The sequence below is a fragment of the Crocodylus siamensis genome, chromosome 4 (assembly GCF_052110815.1).
Source record: "Crocodylus siamensis isolate JL-2025a chromosome 4, ASM5211081v1, whole genome shotgun sequence".
Lineage (NCBI taxonomy): Eukaryota > Metazoa > Chordata > Crocodylia > Crocodylidae > Crocodylus > Crocodylus siamensis.
In genome coordinates, this window is record NC_143398.1 from 104010703 (window position 1) to 104025132 (window position 14430).

The 14430-nt window shown below is 42.6% G+C and overlaps 1 protein-coding gene across 2 annotated transcripts in view; it reads right to left on the reverse strand.

Annotated features, from left to right (window-relative positions):
* PARPBP (PARP1 binding protein) overlaps positions 1-14430 on the reverse strand; it is a 58830-nt gene that overhangs the window by 18493 nt on the left and 25907 nt on the right. The window lies entirely within an intron of this gene.

Here is a 14430-nt window from a genome sequence, read left to right on the forward strand (position 1 = left end):
CTAGGCCCACGGTGGCTAAATTGTGGCTCACAAGCCGCATGTGGCTTGCTGGCACAGTACTTGAGGTTTTCCAGAGACTGGCTGAAGCCCTGCTCACATTTCCCCCACAGTGGCTCTGGGGCTGCAGCTGTGCTGCTTACCTCGGGGCATGCTCCCCACGAGGAAAGCCAGAGCAGCTCGGCGGTGCAGGTAGGGGTCACCTCCACCCTGGGTCACTCAGCAACTCTGCCCTCCTTCCCCCTCCAGCTCTTGAACTTCGGGGATTGGGTATGGCTCCCAGAGTGAGTAACTCTGGCTATTCCTGGCCTAGACTTGTTTAATGCCGGCTCTAGCAGTTAATGTGCAGGTTTCTCTTACAATAGTCTTTGTCTTGTGTATGCAGCTAAATGCCTGGGTGTAAGACAACAGCCCTGTTTCTGCCGTTTAGGAAGAGTTCACTGCCACATGCAAATGTCCTTCAAGAAACAGTCTCATTATCAGCATTAAAAAAAAACAAAAAACTTAAGCAGAATAGACAAGGCAGTTTCTTTGCAGACCCAGAGCTACTGCTTCAAAAAAGTTAATTTGCTTCAGTTCCCTGCTTCAGGGTCTAGCGCAGGAGCCTTTCCTCTTCCCACAGCCCCTCTCCATCTTTTCTCTCAGACCGTTAGAGGGAACATCTGAGCATTTCTCAACTGAAGAAAAGAGATAGCTGATCCAAGCCCTTGTCCCTTAAAGGGACATGCTACTCTGCACCTTGCCTTTAATCTAACAATGACTGAAGTTTAATTTGTTCTTCAGTGGGCTGTCTACAGTATAATCAAAGGCTTTACTTTCAGCTTTTGAAGGCATATTTGATTTAGCTTTAGTTAAATAAAGTGGTTATCAATGGCAGTGAAATCATTCTGCCACACTTTTAACAACCTATTCAGGCAGCTTGCCAATACTGAAACAACTTATTATACCCTCGCTGCACTTGGTAGCCAAGCAGAACATGCTGGATAGGCCTACACATACTGCACACATACTAAATCACGTCTAATTCCAGTGTAGACAAAGCTAACATCTCTGATGTTCTAGACAAGATAGCCAAGAGTGCTACAAGACTATGTATGTAACAGGACAATGCCATCCTAATCAAGTCTACGCCTTTCCCTTTTGGCTGCTCCCAACTTCTACTTATAGGACTTTTGTCAATAGGCTGACAAGTGCCACTCTTTTCTGGACAATGTATGGATTAACAACCCCTCTCATTTTCATAGAAAATTTCACATGGAAAAGTACCTCTAGTATATTGAATTCAAAATCTGAAACACTAGAAAAATAATTCTATAGAAGAGCTGTCAAGATATATCATCATCTTTTTTAAAGCCTCAAAAGGAGTCTACATTTATCAATACCCCCTGGAAATAATCTCTTAGCTTTGATGCATGCTCTCCAAGCAGTGTCCCTAAAAGAAAGCTCTGCCAAACCAAAAGGGCTGATAAATCCTAACAGGAGTTTTTGAAGTCCAGAAGGGGAGTGCCTCCATCAAGGGGAAACGTAGCCAAGCCAGATTCACACTTTAAACAAATAAAAGGAGCTAGGGAAAGGAAACGGCAGAGGGTGAGGACAAGCACTACCTTGATGCATAAAAACTGACTTGTATAAGCTGTTTTATATTCAACTGCCTGAAGAGAACAGGGTCAGACACTGCTGAGGTCAAACAAGATTTCCAAAATAAATAAGCAGCCCTGAGTCTCCTATAGCTTTTCTCCAGCTACTTAGGCTATACCTCACTAAATTCAAGATAAAAAAATTTGTATATTTTTTAGATTAGATTTGCAAGCAAGTCAAAGGCAAAAAAAATCTGCTTTGAAGACATTTAAGTACAATGCTAGAACTTAACCAAAGGTAAAGTCACCATCTGTCTCCACACCGGTCAGGGACTATCCAATTTTAGAAAGGCAATATAAAAAGAAAACTAGATGGTGTTGAATCAGTGCTATAAAAACCACTGTCAATTTTAATCATGGGAGAATGAAAAGGTCAAGGGAAAAAAAAAAAAATCATACAGAGCAATTGTCAGGAGGTGAAAGCAGATCATTACTAGAAAAATCCGGTCTTAGAAAGAAGCACATATTGGGTGTTCCAGCCAAGTCTCCTGAAACTATAAGCCAAATTGCCTGCGTCTTGCAGTGCTTAATTGACACCTGGAAAAGCAATGCTTGCTACCAATGAGACATGTGCTGTGGTAACCATAATAATGTCTATTCCAAAACTACTGTATCGAACTTGAAGCTCATACGATGGACAAATAGGTGAAGAAACCAACAGAAGCTACCAGCCTTCTTGAGTTTAGTTCCCTCCCATCTGTTTACAGAAATCCTGAGTTTATGAAAATATCTGAGTTACTCAGATTCATAGACACTTAGGGTTGTGAGGGACCTCAGGCGTTCATCTAGTTCAGTCCCCTGCTCAAATAAATTTGGAATAAAAAATGTGGCTATATAGAGATCAATTTATCCTGAATTCCCTGAACACAAATATTTATGTACTATATAAGATACTATATTACTCGATTTTTTTTTAAAGAAAAAAAATTAAAAACATTCAGTATGTTTTTTGCCTCTAGCTAATGCCATTTGGGGTTATTTGCTATAAGGAGTAAAGTTCATTTAATCTCTTTCTCCCCTTATTCCTTATTCCTTTCCAGGAAAAGAGTTCAAGTTCCCCATTAGATATACACAATTCTAGCTGGAGGAATGAAAGGAAAAGTTTGTTCATTCTTCAGCTAGAATTCATATAAACAGGCCAAGGCAAAGTGCGGATCTAATGTGTATGTGGATTAGTATTAAAATACTGTGCCATGGTTTATTTCATTTCACCAGCTTGCAATATAATAGAAAACTATGTTACAAGATTCAGTTTTACTCAGGACTGGAATATGTTGCCCAAAGTATTCAGTCTACCTCAAGTTACATTTTTTTTTTTACTAATTTAAAACATTACAGAAAACCTAAACTACCCAAAGTGATATAATTTGAGAATGTGCACCCTACCCAGTCCATGGCTGGGAAAATTATTTTGATTATAATATTTACTTACGCATAAGGAGATGGAGATGGCTAATGTCCAAGGTAATATTACGATAAAATGTTATATTTCACCCCCATATCTGTCCCCAAATGTCAATATATTTTTTCATTGTCTTTATTAGAGGACCACTGCCAACAGAATCCCTTTACTCAATCTGAGACGTAAAAAGTGCAAGTTTGACTGCTTGAGACTTGTGCATGTAAATTCTGATTATTTTGATTAGCAACATCCTTATGACGCACCTTTTTGCAATGCTCACTTTCTATAATAAAATAAATAAATGAGTGGGACAGTCACAATCTTTACTCAGTTCCTTCATCAACCAGAAGACTCTTGTCAACCAGGAGATAAAGTAGGTCTTGGAATCTATGAGAAAACACCATTTCAAAAAACTATTTATGAAAATAGTTCTTCCTAGAAATAGCTCACATTGATTTTACCTCTGGGTAATTAGCAAGCAGTTGTCCTAATGCCATGAAGAAGGTAACTTATGGCCTCTGGAGGGAGGACCACAAGACTGCAGTATTACAGTTTGCATTTGACTTAGAAACTGGCATCAAGTAAAAAAAAGTGAATGTGTACACTGAACTCTATGCTGCCACACAGCATCTTTCAGAAATCAGGATATTCACTAGACAGGCCACAAATGTGGAGTGAACCTGAATCCATTCAGTGCCATTTTTTGTAGCTAAATCTTATTTCACCCACTTTGATAATCTCTAGGTATAGATAAACATAACAACCGTACTGCTATCAAGGGAAATCCATATAAACAGTTATGATGCTACACAATCGTCAACATAACGGTTGCAATACAAGTGGAATGGGGCCCCTATCCCATTTCTGAAGAAGGCGATCCAAAGAGGCTGGCTCCAGGCCCCTGGAGGGACTGTTAGGAGTGGAGAGACCTTTAATAAAAATGACCCCAGGTGCAGAAAACACAATCAATCAGAGTTGTGACCCACAGTTCTGGGGTGGGGAAGGGGAGGAAGTGGGAGTCAGGTGACTCAGAGGGGAGTGGCTACAAGTTCCATAAGGCCAGGACCCTTGCTGAGGCCTCAGAACAACTTTGACCTGCTATGGCAAAGAAGCACCAGGCCACAGAAGAGCAGAAGGAAGCTCAAGATTGCCAGGCACTTAAGTTCCTTTTGGAATTGTCCATTTGTTATCACTGTGGTATGAGAGACCTAGGATGGAATTAATTTTAGTTTGAAAGCAGCTAACTTACATTGTGGGTTCCCCATGGCCACTGCTCTGGCTGCTGCTGCACCCAGGGTCTTCCTCATTTCTCTGGCTTTCACTTCCTGTCCCCCACCACTACAGAGGGATGCAGCAGGGGAGCCCACAGCCAAAAGACTGTACACTGTATAGCAGTGGGGAAGGGAAGGGAGGGAAAGGGACATGTGGTGCAGCACTGTAGGGTGCACCAACTTGCATGGTACAATGGTGAGGGTTGGAGCCACATGCACACAGTCCTAGGGGAGCTTGCAGCAAGGGGAAGGCCGGTGGCTCAGGGGGGTCATCATCCCCACAGTGTGCAGCCCCTGTTCGTACAGCCCCAGGCAGCTAAGAACTTGGATAACCCTGGGCTAATGGAGAAGTAAAAAAGGAATTAGAGAGATTGACAGGAGTTACTAAAGGAATTCTTCAAGGACGGATTTTATTTAATACTTTCATTAGTAATATTGGCACAAAAAAAGTAGGAACACACTAATGAACTCTGCTGATGACAAAGTTGGGGAGAATCAGCAACACAAATAAGAATCAGGATCATACAACAAAAACTGGCTGGTCTTAAGGACTGGAGTATTGGCCAGGTACCAGAGGATTGGAAAAGGGCCAATGTGGTCCCCATTTACAAGAAGGGGAGAAAGGAGGACCCAGACAAGTATAGGCCAGTCAGTCTTACCTCGGTCCTTAGGAAGATCTTTGAGAAAATTATTAAGGAGCACATCTGCAAGGGCCCAGCAGGGGAGGTAATGCTCAGGGGCAACCCACATGGGTTCACTGTTGACTCCAGGATGAATATGAGCCTCCAACGCAAGAAAGCGGTCAGTACGGCTAACTGCACCTTGTTGTGTATCCACAGATGCATTACAAGAAGGTCCAGGGAGGAGATCCTTCCCTACTATGCAGCACTGGTCAGGCCACAGTTGGAGTACAGCGTCCAGTTCTGGGAACCGCATTTCAAGAGGGCTGTGGCTAGCATTGAGAGGGTCTAGAGGAGGGCCACTCGCATGGTTAAGGAGCAGTGGGGCAGGCCATACGAAGAGAGGCTAAGGGGCCTGAAAGCCTTCACAAGAGAAGGCTGAGAGGGGATCTGGTGGCTGTTTACAAACTCTCCAGGCGGGGACCAGAGAGAACGGGAGAAGGCTCTGTTCCCCCGGGCACCACCCGGGGTTACTAGGAATAACGACCACAAATTATTAGAGAAGGTTCAGGCTGGACATCAGGAGACATTACTTTACAGTTAGGGCTGCCAGGCTCTGGAATGGGCTTCCAAGTGAGGTGGTACTCTCTTCTACCTTGGAGGTCTTCAAGAGGAGGCTGGACAGATATTTGGCTGGGGTGATATGACCCCGGCACCCATCCCTGCCTGGGGCAGGGGGTCAGACCCGATGATCTGTTGAGGTCCCTTCCAACCCTAAGCACTATGATACCATGAAAGGGATGAAATGTAATAGTATTTAACAATACAACATGACAGGTAGGGCTTATAAAACTTCTACTATAAACTTGGGGCTCAGATAGAAAGAAAAAAGAAGAACATGGGAAATTACTTCAACAAGAAATAGACTACAAACCATGCATCTCATGCAACCATGAAAAAAGCAAATATGATATAAGCATGTCTTGGAAGTTTGTACATTGAAAGCTATATCTGACATTGAACATGGGTGGCCAAAATTGTACTCAGTATTCCAGCTGAAGCTTAACCCAGTGGCTGTACAAAAAAGGTACATTAAAACGGGAACAAATGCAGAGAAGGACCTTTAGGATAAACAGGAGAATGGAGAGCCTATCATGCAAGAGAAAATGAAAACTTGTTCTTCTGGGCTCAACTTAGTTTAAGGGGGATATTATTAGACTAGTCAAAAACAAAAGAACAAAAATTGGGGACCTAAAGAATAGAAAAGGATAAAATTGGCAGAGGGCAGGGCGAAGAGAACAATTTAAAGTGTATAGATTATTTTAGCTGGAAATTAGAAAATACTTATTAACTATTAAAACAGTGAATTTCTGGAACAGCTTTCCAATAGGAATAGCGAGGGCAAAAAACTCAACTGCAGAGGAGTGGACTCATGTTCGGCGTTCATTGGGTATTGATCATGCATGAATGGTGCCGTACAGAATTTTCTGCAGACAGCTTGCATGGAACTTCCCAGAAAAGAGTGCTTTAGCTTTACCTCCATAACCCTCAGAATCTTATTCTTAATCTTGCATACATTAGAGCATATCCCTTGTGGAGGTATAGTGAAACGGTGAACATGCCCATCTTCTATTGGCATGAGAACATCACGACGCGAGCAAAATTTAAGCCCTTATCCATTTAGACTCCACCATTTTGATCTATGTACATGAAATGCCCTTTGCATCAGGGGTCCTGGATTGAGCACCACAACAGGAAGGTATTCCTTTCTAACCAAATCAAACTATGTCAATAGAATCAGAAACTTTACACTTTTAAACTAAAACCAGCTAGTAGTGAGAAACAAAACTACTGCAGGGTTTTATTTCACAGCTGCTGACATATAAAAGAAGCATAGATTAGGGCTGCCTCGCACTTTATATTCTTTGCTACAGGAAATAAGTATACACTTGGCACAAGCATCATCACAAACACTATTATTTGAAAAAAAATCTGATTTCAAGTGTGTGGGATGCATGGACCTCGACAGAGGAATGTATACAGGCAATTACTCAATGAACTTCATAGTCATCCAGTGCATGAATACTTAATAAGCATCTACCCCTTGGGTATTTAGATAATTTTTTTTTTGGAAAAAAACACACTTAAGTCCTGTCTGCCATAAACTTGAAGAATGCAAAAGGTGTTATTCAAGAATCAATTTAGTTTGAAATTAAGATATTATATAGCCTTTTCACAAATAAGCAGAGGGGAGGGGCATGCCATAAAAACAGTGCTACAAGCGGCCCATGATTTTTCTCTCACTTCAGTAGGAACTAAATAGATCCATATATGTCTGTAGAAGTATATCAAATTGTAACCTGCAGTCAACATAGTAACTACCTACATCACCATAATTGTGGCTCTTATAAATGCATCTCAGGTATTTTCAATATATATTTCATTTTAGCATGTATGGGCCCCATGCACATAAGGCTGGAATATTTTGAGTACCAGTGTCCACTGGGGCTTTCTGGCACTTTTTGGCTAAGACCATTAAGGACTGGGTGGCTGGAATGACTTATCCAGTTTCTTCACCAAAGCAGGATCCAGATAAGCAAGAACACTCTAGTAGCAGAGAAGGAAAGCAGGTTACAATAGATCTGGATGGACTATCCCAAAAAAACACTCAGTTGGTTTAAGTAACTATTCTTCCAAACCATCAGCCACACATCTTGAACTTCTGGTAATTCACAAGCAGTAACTCATGTTTTCAGAGGCGAGTGCTTCGAGTCTACTGGAATAGTAACTGCAGGACAGCTCTGCTAAAATGAGCACCTGATCTGAAGCCCTTCACATCAGTGGTGCTCAACCTTTTGGCCCTGTGAGCCAGATGAGTGATGTGGAGCCATTTGTAGGCCAGATCAGGCCCTGGGGCCTGCCACCACCCTCTCCCTGCCCCACATGGATTGAGACCTAGGGACCCATCTCTGTCCCTGCCCAGCCCTGCTGGGTTCAGGCATCCTACCCAGTGCTCAGGGCCTGGCATTCCCAACAGATTAGATTTGGCAGTAGGGGATTGGTGCCACTGCTCCTCTCCTGCAGAATTTCTTGACCCTTGGAGAAAATGGTGCCATGAGCCCAATCTGGCCTGGAGGCTGAGCACCCCTGCTCTACACCAAGTGCTGAGAAAAATGTAAATTTAACTCCAGGTGGCAAATTTAAAACTTTAAGACTGGGATACATCTTGTGAAATGCATTAGAATGGAATGTGCTTCAACCTGTTTTAGCCAGTCAAGATAGGCCACGATGTCTTAATATAGCTGGAGACATTTTAACAGTGTGAATATAGATTGGGTTCCTCTTCTTTTTGTCAGCAAAAAGAGTAACTGGGGAGAACTCCTAATTGACTTTGTTCTGTTCAGACATTTAGCCAGACAAACACCTGGCACAGAAAATGTCAGTCCAATTTATTGAAGACTGGCAAAGCGACATCCAACAGCAAATAGGTCTTACAATGAGAAGTACTAAGCAACATTAAAAGAAGTCCAGGCTACCGCTACCTTTCCTAATAAAAACAGTTTTAAAAATAATAAAGTATAATGTATTAGAACTTTCACATTTGCTACATTTTATTCAATCTGGTAGCAGGATTTACAAACATTTAACTTGGCCAGTTAATAGATTTAAAAAATATATACACTTTTATCCAATAGGACCTTAATCCCATACATGGACAACCCCCCAAACCCTCCCGTAGTCTGACTGGCATGAGTAAGGAGAGCCATGCACAGTGTTCCCTACAGGTCTCGGGCCCAACTGTGCATTTCAATATAATGGATAACACAATGTGAAAACAAACTTTTATGTCTTTTGGCATGTAAAATACCTCTTTCAGCAAAATAAAGCAAAGTACATTTTTGTATCAAGTCCATTGGTCATCAATTAAAAATCAAATGATCAAAGTACTTTGATAAGTATTATCAAATAATAGTAGTATTGATAAGTAAAGAGAGTTTAATATTAAAGAGTATACTAGATTAGATAACAAATATTCTTTAATAAGATATTTTAAATTTCATTTCAGATGAAACAACCTTAACTGCATAATACTGATGCTTCAATTAAACCAATAATGCAGTATTAGTGTTCACGCTACTCTGAAAGACAATGAAATTACTGATAAAATAAAATGGACATAACAGTACAGAATTTATTTAGCAGACCATAGCATGCACTTTTATGGGAATATGTCTTTAAATGGAAAAAGTTTAAAAGCAGTATATAAAGTCAAGCATATGGACAATATTCAAAATTCTGGTAAAATATAAAACAGACTCCTAATGGGTATTCCAAGAACAGGAAAGTATACATCAAAAATTCTGTTCTGACAGGATCAGCATTTTTACTTTGCTCATTTTTCCCAAATGAAAAGAGTTCAATAATTACACTGGTCATAAAATGTGACTGTTTTGTGGTGGGAACAAAATGGCTTTTCACAGATTATGAACATTTATTATATTAATTACAAGTGTAAATAGAAACTGTTCTTCTTTATTGATTTGATAAACAATTAAAATTTAGTAATGTTTGTGATGATGCTTGTTCTAACAACAACAACCACCACCTTTTTAGATTAGTGATTAAATCAACCCTGGAGTGCTAAGCGGGAATGTCAAAGACATGGCCTGCAGGCCTATCATCTGGCCCCTAATGCTGCCCATGGGTCTGCCTGTGGGGTGCACTCCACACAGCCCCCCTCCAGCATGCATCCTGGAGTGGCTGCCATGGGCAGCATCACACCAGACCAGCCAACTCAGGACCATGCCATACAGTGCCCATTCTGGCTGCTCCAGGGCACATGCTGGATCTAGAATGCAGGGCAGGCCTGTGGGTGTGAATTGGCCCATGGACTGGACCTGCACCACTCATCTGCCAGATGAGTTTGACGCCCCTGCTTTTAAGAATGCCACACAATATTAGCACTGTTAGGTGTGCAAACATGATTTCACAAGATAAACCCAGATTTCAAACAGGAATCTGAAGTGTCAAAAAACATTCAGACCTGTTCTGGCTGTTCTGAGTCCTCTGCAAAGGAAGAACTGTTCTATTATTTTTCCATAGTCAAAAACCAAGTGAAAGCTAAAAGCCAGCATTTCTGAAGTGTGCCTTCAGTCTAAAAAGGTTGATATCCATTGCTTTAGACCTACAGTAGGTTAAGACTAGAAGTCAAATTTTATTGTAAAATATAATCTGAGATGTTAAACAAATTCTCATGTTCATGGTGCCATAAACCCAGATATGAGGTGCCTCCAAAGCCCCAATATATATGTGCGCGCGCGCACACACGCAGATTTGGTTTTTTTCAATCAGAGAATTGCAAGGGGGTATGTGTGTGGGAGGCTGGGGAAGTAAATCATAGAATTTCTATTTTTAAAACAGAGCAAACTAGGATCTCTGGTCATGAGAGAGGGACAACACAAAATTTCATACATTCAAATTAATGGCAGCATTATATTAATTCAGCAATGGTTTAGCTGGGGCAATGATTCTCAGCCAGGTTGATTCAGCATCCTAGGATGCCATGAGATTCTTGTAAGGGTACTGCAGGGGAACAGAGAGTATAGGCCCTGTTAGGTGTACAAACACCTGACACGATTCAAAAGAAAAACCCAGAGATTTCAAATAGAAAACCATAGGGTCATAAACATTCTGACCTGTTGTGGTCCAAGTTCTTTTCAACAGAAGAATTGCTCAATTATTTTTCTGTAGTCAATAAATAAATAAATAAATAAATAGAGTGAGAACTAGGCACTGACATTTTCTGAGGGATGCCTTGAATTTAAAAAGTTTAAAGTCTAAAAAGTTTAAGGAGCACCAAGCTAGGTACCTACATATATATGGGGCCCATGTGTGCTTATTGGGTTACATGCACCCCAGTCTGAGAACCACTGCCTTACCCATTATGATACTAACCATTGTTCCCAGGTTGAAGCTGGTCGATGAGTTAAAAGTTGCTAGGAGAAAGTTTTGGTTTCTGACTGAATTTCGAAATTCACATTAAGGTTGCGTCAATAAGGGTATTTCATAGATTTTAAAATGCAGCTATGAAAAACAAAAATGTGACTTCACGAACCAATGAAATCACGCTACTCAAGAGCCCTACCCCATAAACCACAGAATTATGCATTTATACTTTTCTACGTCTCTTATGCATTTTAAAAATTACACCGCATCAACTGAAAGCTATAACTTGAGCATTATATGGCGTTCTTAGGGAATAATGAACCCACAGATGACATGTTGTGTTTTCAATACCTTACCAACACTACAAAAGTAATAAAATATGGTGAACTAACTAGCTATCAGCTATTGTGAGACCTCAAAACTATATTTTTCAAAAGAAGTCTCTTTGAAACCCATACAGCAGCACTAGGAGATTAGACCTGGGTAAAGTACCCTTTCAGAAGAAAGTTTTTGGAGACTGGGAATAAGTGTCTTTTCTGGCATCCGAAGTTTTTGTTCTGAACTTCTACTCCCCAGATTAGAACAGTGCCTTTTCAGCATAAGCCAGAGTTATCCTGAAAAATCAATGGTGACAATATGCAATTTGAGTTTTAGGTATTAGACTCCCAAAAATTCAGAAATATATGGTCAGAACTGTCCTTGATAATATAGCTTGAAAATAACATTTACTGTCTATGGCATCCTATTAAACTTTCACATCATCTTGAAGCACTTTGTATATTAACTTGGAATGCAACACAAAAACAAATCAGGATGTTGTCTACTAACAACAGCTATCTTCCATGTTCCCATTATAAACTGCACTTCATTTAATGATGTATTATTACTGTAACAATTGCCTTTGGAAATGGTTGGTATTTTAAAAGATTAAACTCAAGTGGGTCTTCTTTTAAATATACTACCTTTGGCCTTTTTACATGATTTTTCTGGTAAATATTTCCCATGCCTTTGTCTGTCTAGAATAATAATAAAAAAAAGGTTAAAAAGTCATTACTCTACTCCTCTAATCCTCCTGTAATCACAGATCTCATCTGCTTTCTTCTCCAAAATACTATCCTCAATGTCTTCAGATCTGATTATGGCTTTATAAAAGCAAATACAGCCTAAAAGAAACTGACAGTCTTCTCTCAAAAGAAAAAATATCCAATATTCATGATCAACATTTACCTCAGACTCAAACCGCACAAGTGACTTTAAGATGGTTCATGAGTAAAGGACCTCTCAGCTAAGTACAGATAATCAAAAAGCCTGAGCCTGAATTGATTCAATCTTTGCAAGCTAGTCTAACCGACGTAGATGGACCCGATTTGCAAGTGAATAGACATTCACTTTTGATTCCAGAAATGCAGCCACATGTCTGCTGTGGCTGAGGCTAGAAGCCACGGGATGCTAAAGCAAGCCCTTCCTTCCCTTCGGCAGCAGCCACAAGGCTGGAGGGAAGCTCAGCTGGGGAAGGCATGGCCAGGCCCTGGCAGGCCTCCAAGTATGACTGGGAGGGGTTTAAACCCCCACCCCTGGCCTGCAGGGACCCCAGCTAGGGTCTGCCTGGAGGGGGAGGAAGCCCTTGCCAGGTTTGCCCCTAGTGGGGGGGAGGCAGGGCATGGCCAGCGTGGGCAATGCCTCAGGCAAAGCAGGGGAGAGAGGGAGATTTCCCACCCCCTCCGCTCCTTCCCAGTCTCCCACCATCCCACCAGCAGGGAGACCCCAGCCAGGGTCGGCCTGGCTTTCCACCCCGCTGGCCACTCGTATGATAAGGGGCATGGCCAAAGCCAACCTGGGCAGCCCCTCAGGCGAAGGAGGGACAGGACGAGGGATTAAACCCCAGCACCTCTGACCATGCCCCTGCTGCAAAAGCAGCCAGCAGGGTGGAAAGCTGGGCAGACCCCAGCAGGGGTCCCTGTGCTGGTGGGAGACAAGGGAGATGGGGAGCACAAGCAACTGGTGGGGGAAGGGGCAGATGCCCCCTGAGATTGGCATCACTCAAGACAGGGCAGTTTTTTTGCTGCTTGGGCCGGTGGTGTGCGTGTTGTGGGGGGCACTAAGCAATGACACAGAAGTATAGGAGTGGATATGGGGCTTTTGGCTTGTCCCAGGGCCTGCCCACAAATTGTGTCCCTCTAGACTCAGGAGGCACCAGTCATCCCTGGATGGGGGGGGGTTAATCCCCACCCTGGCCCCCTTCACCTGCTATCTGGGCCAGCTCTGGCCATGCCCCCTGCTGCTGGAGCAGCCAGCAGGGGGGAAAGCTGGGCAAACCCCAGCAGAGGTCCTCTGTCCGTGGGAGAGGGGAGGCAGAGGAGTTTAATCTCCTTCCCCATGAGCCTACTGGCCCCCGTCCCCTCCACCCCAGTGGGGAAAAGGCTGGCAGGGGCTGCTCCACTCCCACCAGGCAGACTGGGCTGTGCCAGCCAGGTTTCTCACCCCCACCCCATTGTCAACCAGGCATCACCACTCAGGCTAGGGAACAGAGGGGCGGGGCCAGCTCTGCTCTGCTCCAGCAGACAGCCCAGCCCAGGCCTGCAAAGCATGTTGGGATGCTGGAGGATTCTGATTTAACTTGAACCAGGAAGGGGTTTGGGACAGAAGTTCCATAAACCGGTTTGACCTAAACCAGTTAAGTCTAATACTACATTCAACCCAGTTTATCTTAAACTAGTTTCAGCCATTTTGAAACTGGTTTATATGCACTAAGCTTCTGTTCTATTACAAGTTTAAACCAGTTTCTGATCACTTAAACTAGTTTATGTGCAACTTCTGTCCCTACAAAACATCAGGTTTTCTGAAACAGGTTGGCTGCTTCAAGCTCAACTGCTACTCCTGAGAGCTGTGCAACAGTGCCATCTAATGGCTGCTGCTGTACAGTGAAGAAATGGCCCTAACACAGCAACAGGAGCACTGCCACTGGTCCTGCTTACTCTGCTCTTCTCCCAATTCAGCCTTAAATGTCCCAGCAACCATTAACACTATGATAACAGAGGGAATGGGGTGACAGAAGGCTGTAACCAATTCATCCCAAAAAGAACAAAACTGAATATAATACATAAAGACTAAACCTTGATGCAGCTAATAGTCATTGCTTATCTTCAAACTGATCTAAAATATCCAAGACCTTCAAGAATCATGAGTAATCAAAAATTTATCTTTGTTCTTTTACACATAAAGAAAAATTCTCTAGTAGCTTCCTCTGTAAGGGAGGATCTAACTTCAGCAGCAATGCAAGGTTGTACGCACAAGGAACAAAGCATGCTGGCGCTCCTGAACAGGGGCGGGCAATTATTTCGGCTGGAGAGCCGCTTCACAAATTTTGGTGAGCTGTCAAGGGCCGCATAGGTAGCCCCGCCCCTTGGCAGTTGCCCCCACCTCCTGGTGGCCATCTTGTGGACAGAAGTCCCACCCCCTTACCCCTGCCCTTTGCCACCAGAACTCCTTCTCTTTGCCCCCCAGAAGTACTCCTTTTGGGAGGGGGCACTATGTCCTTGGAACTCGAAGTTATACTG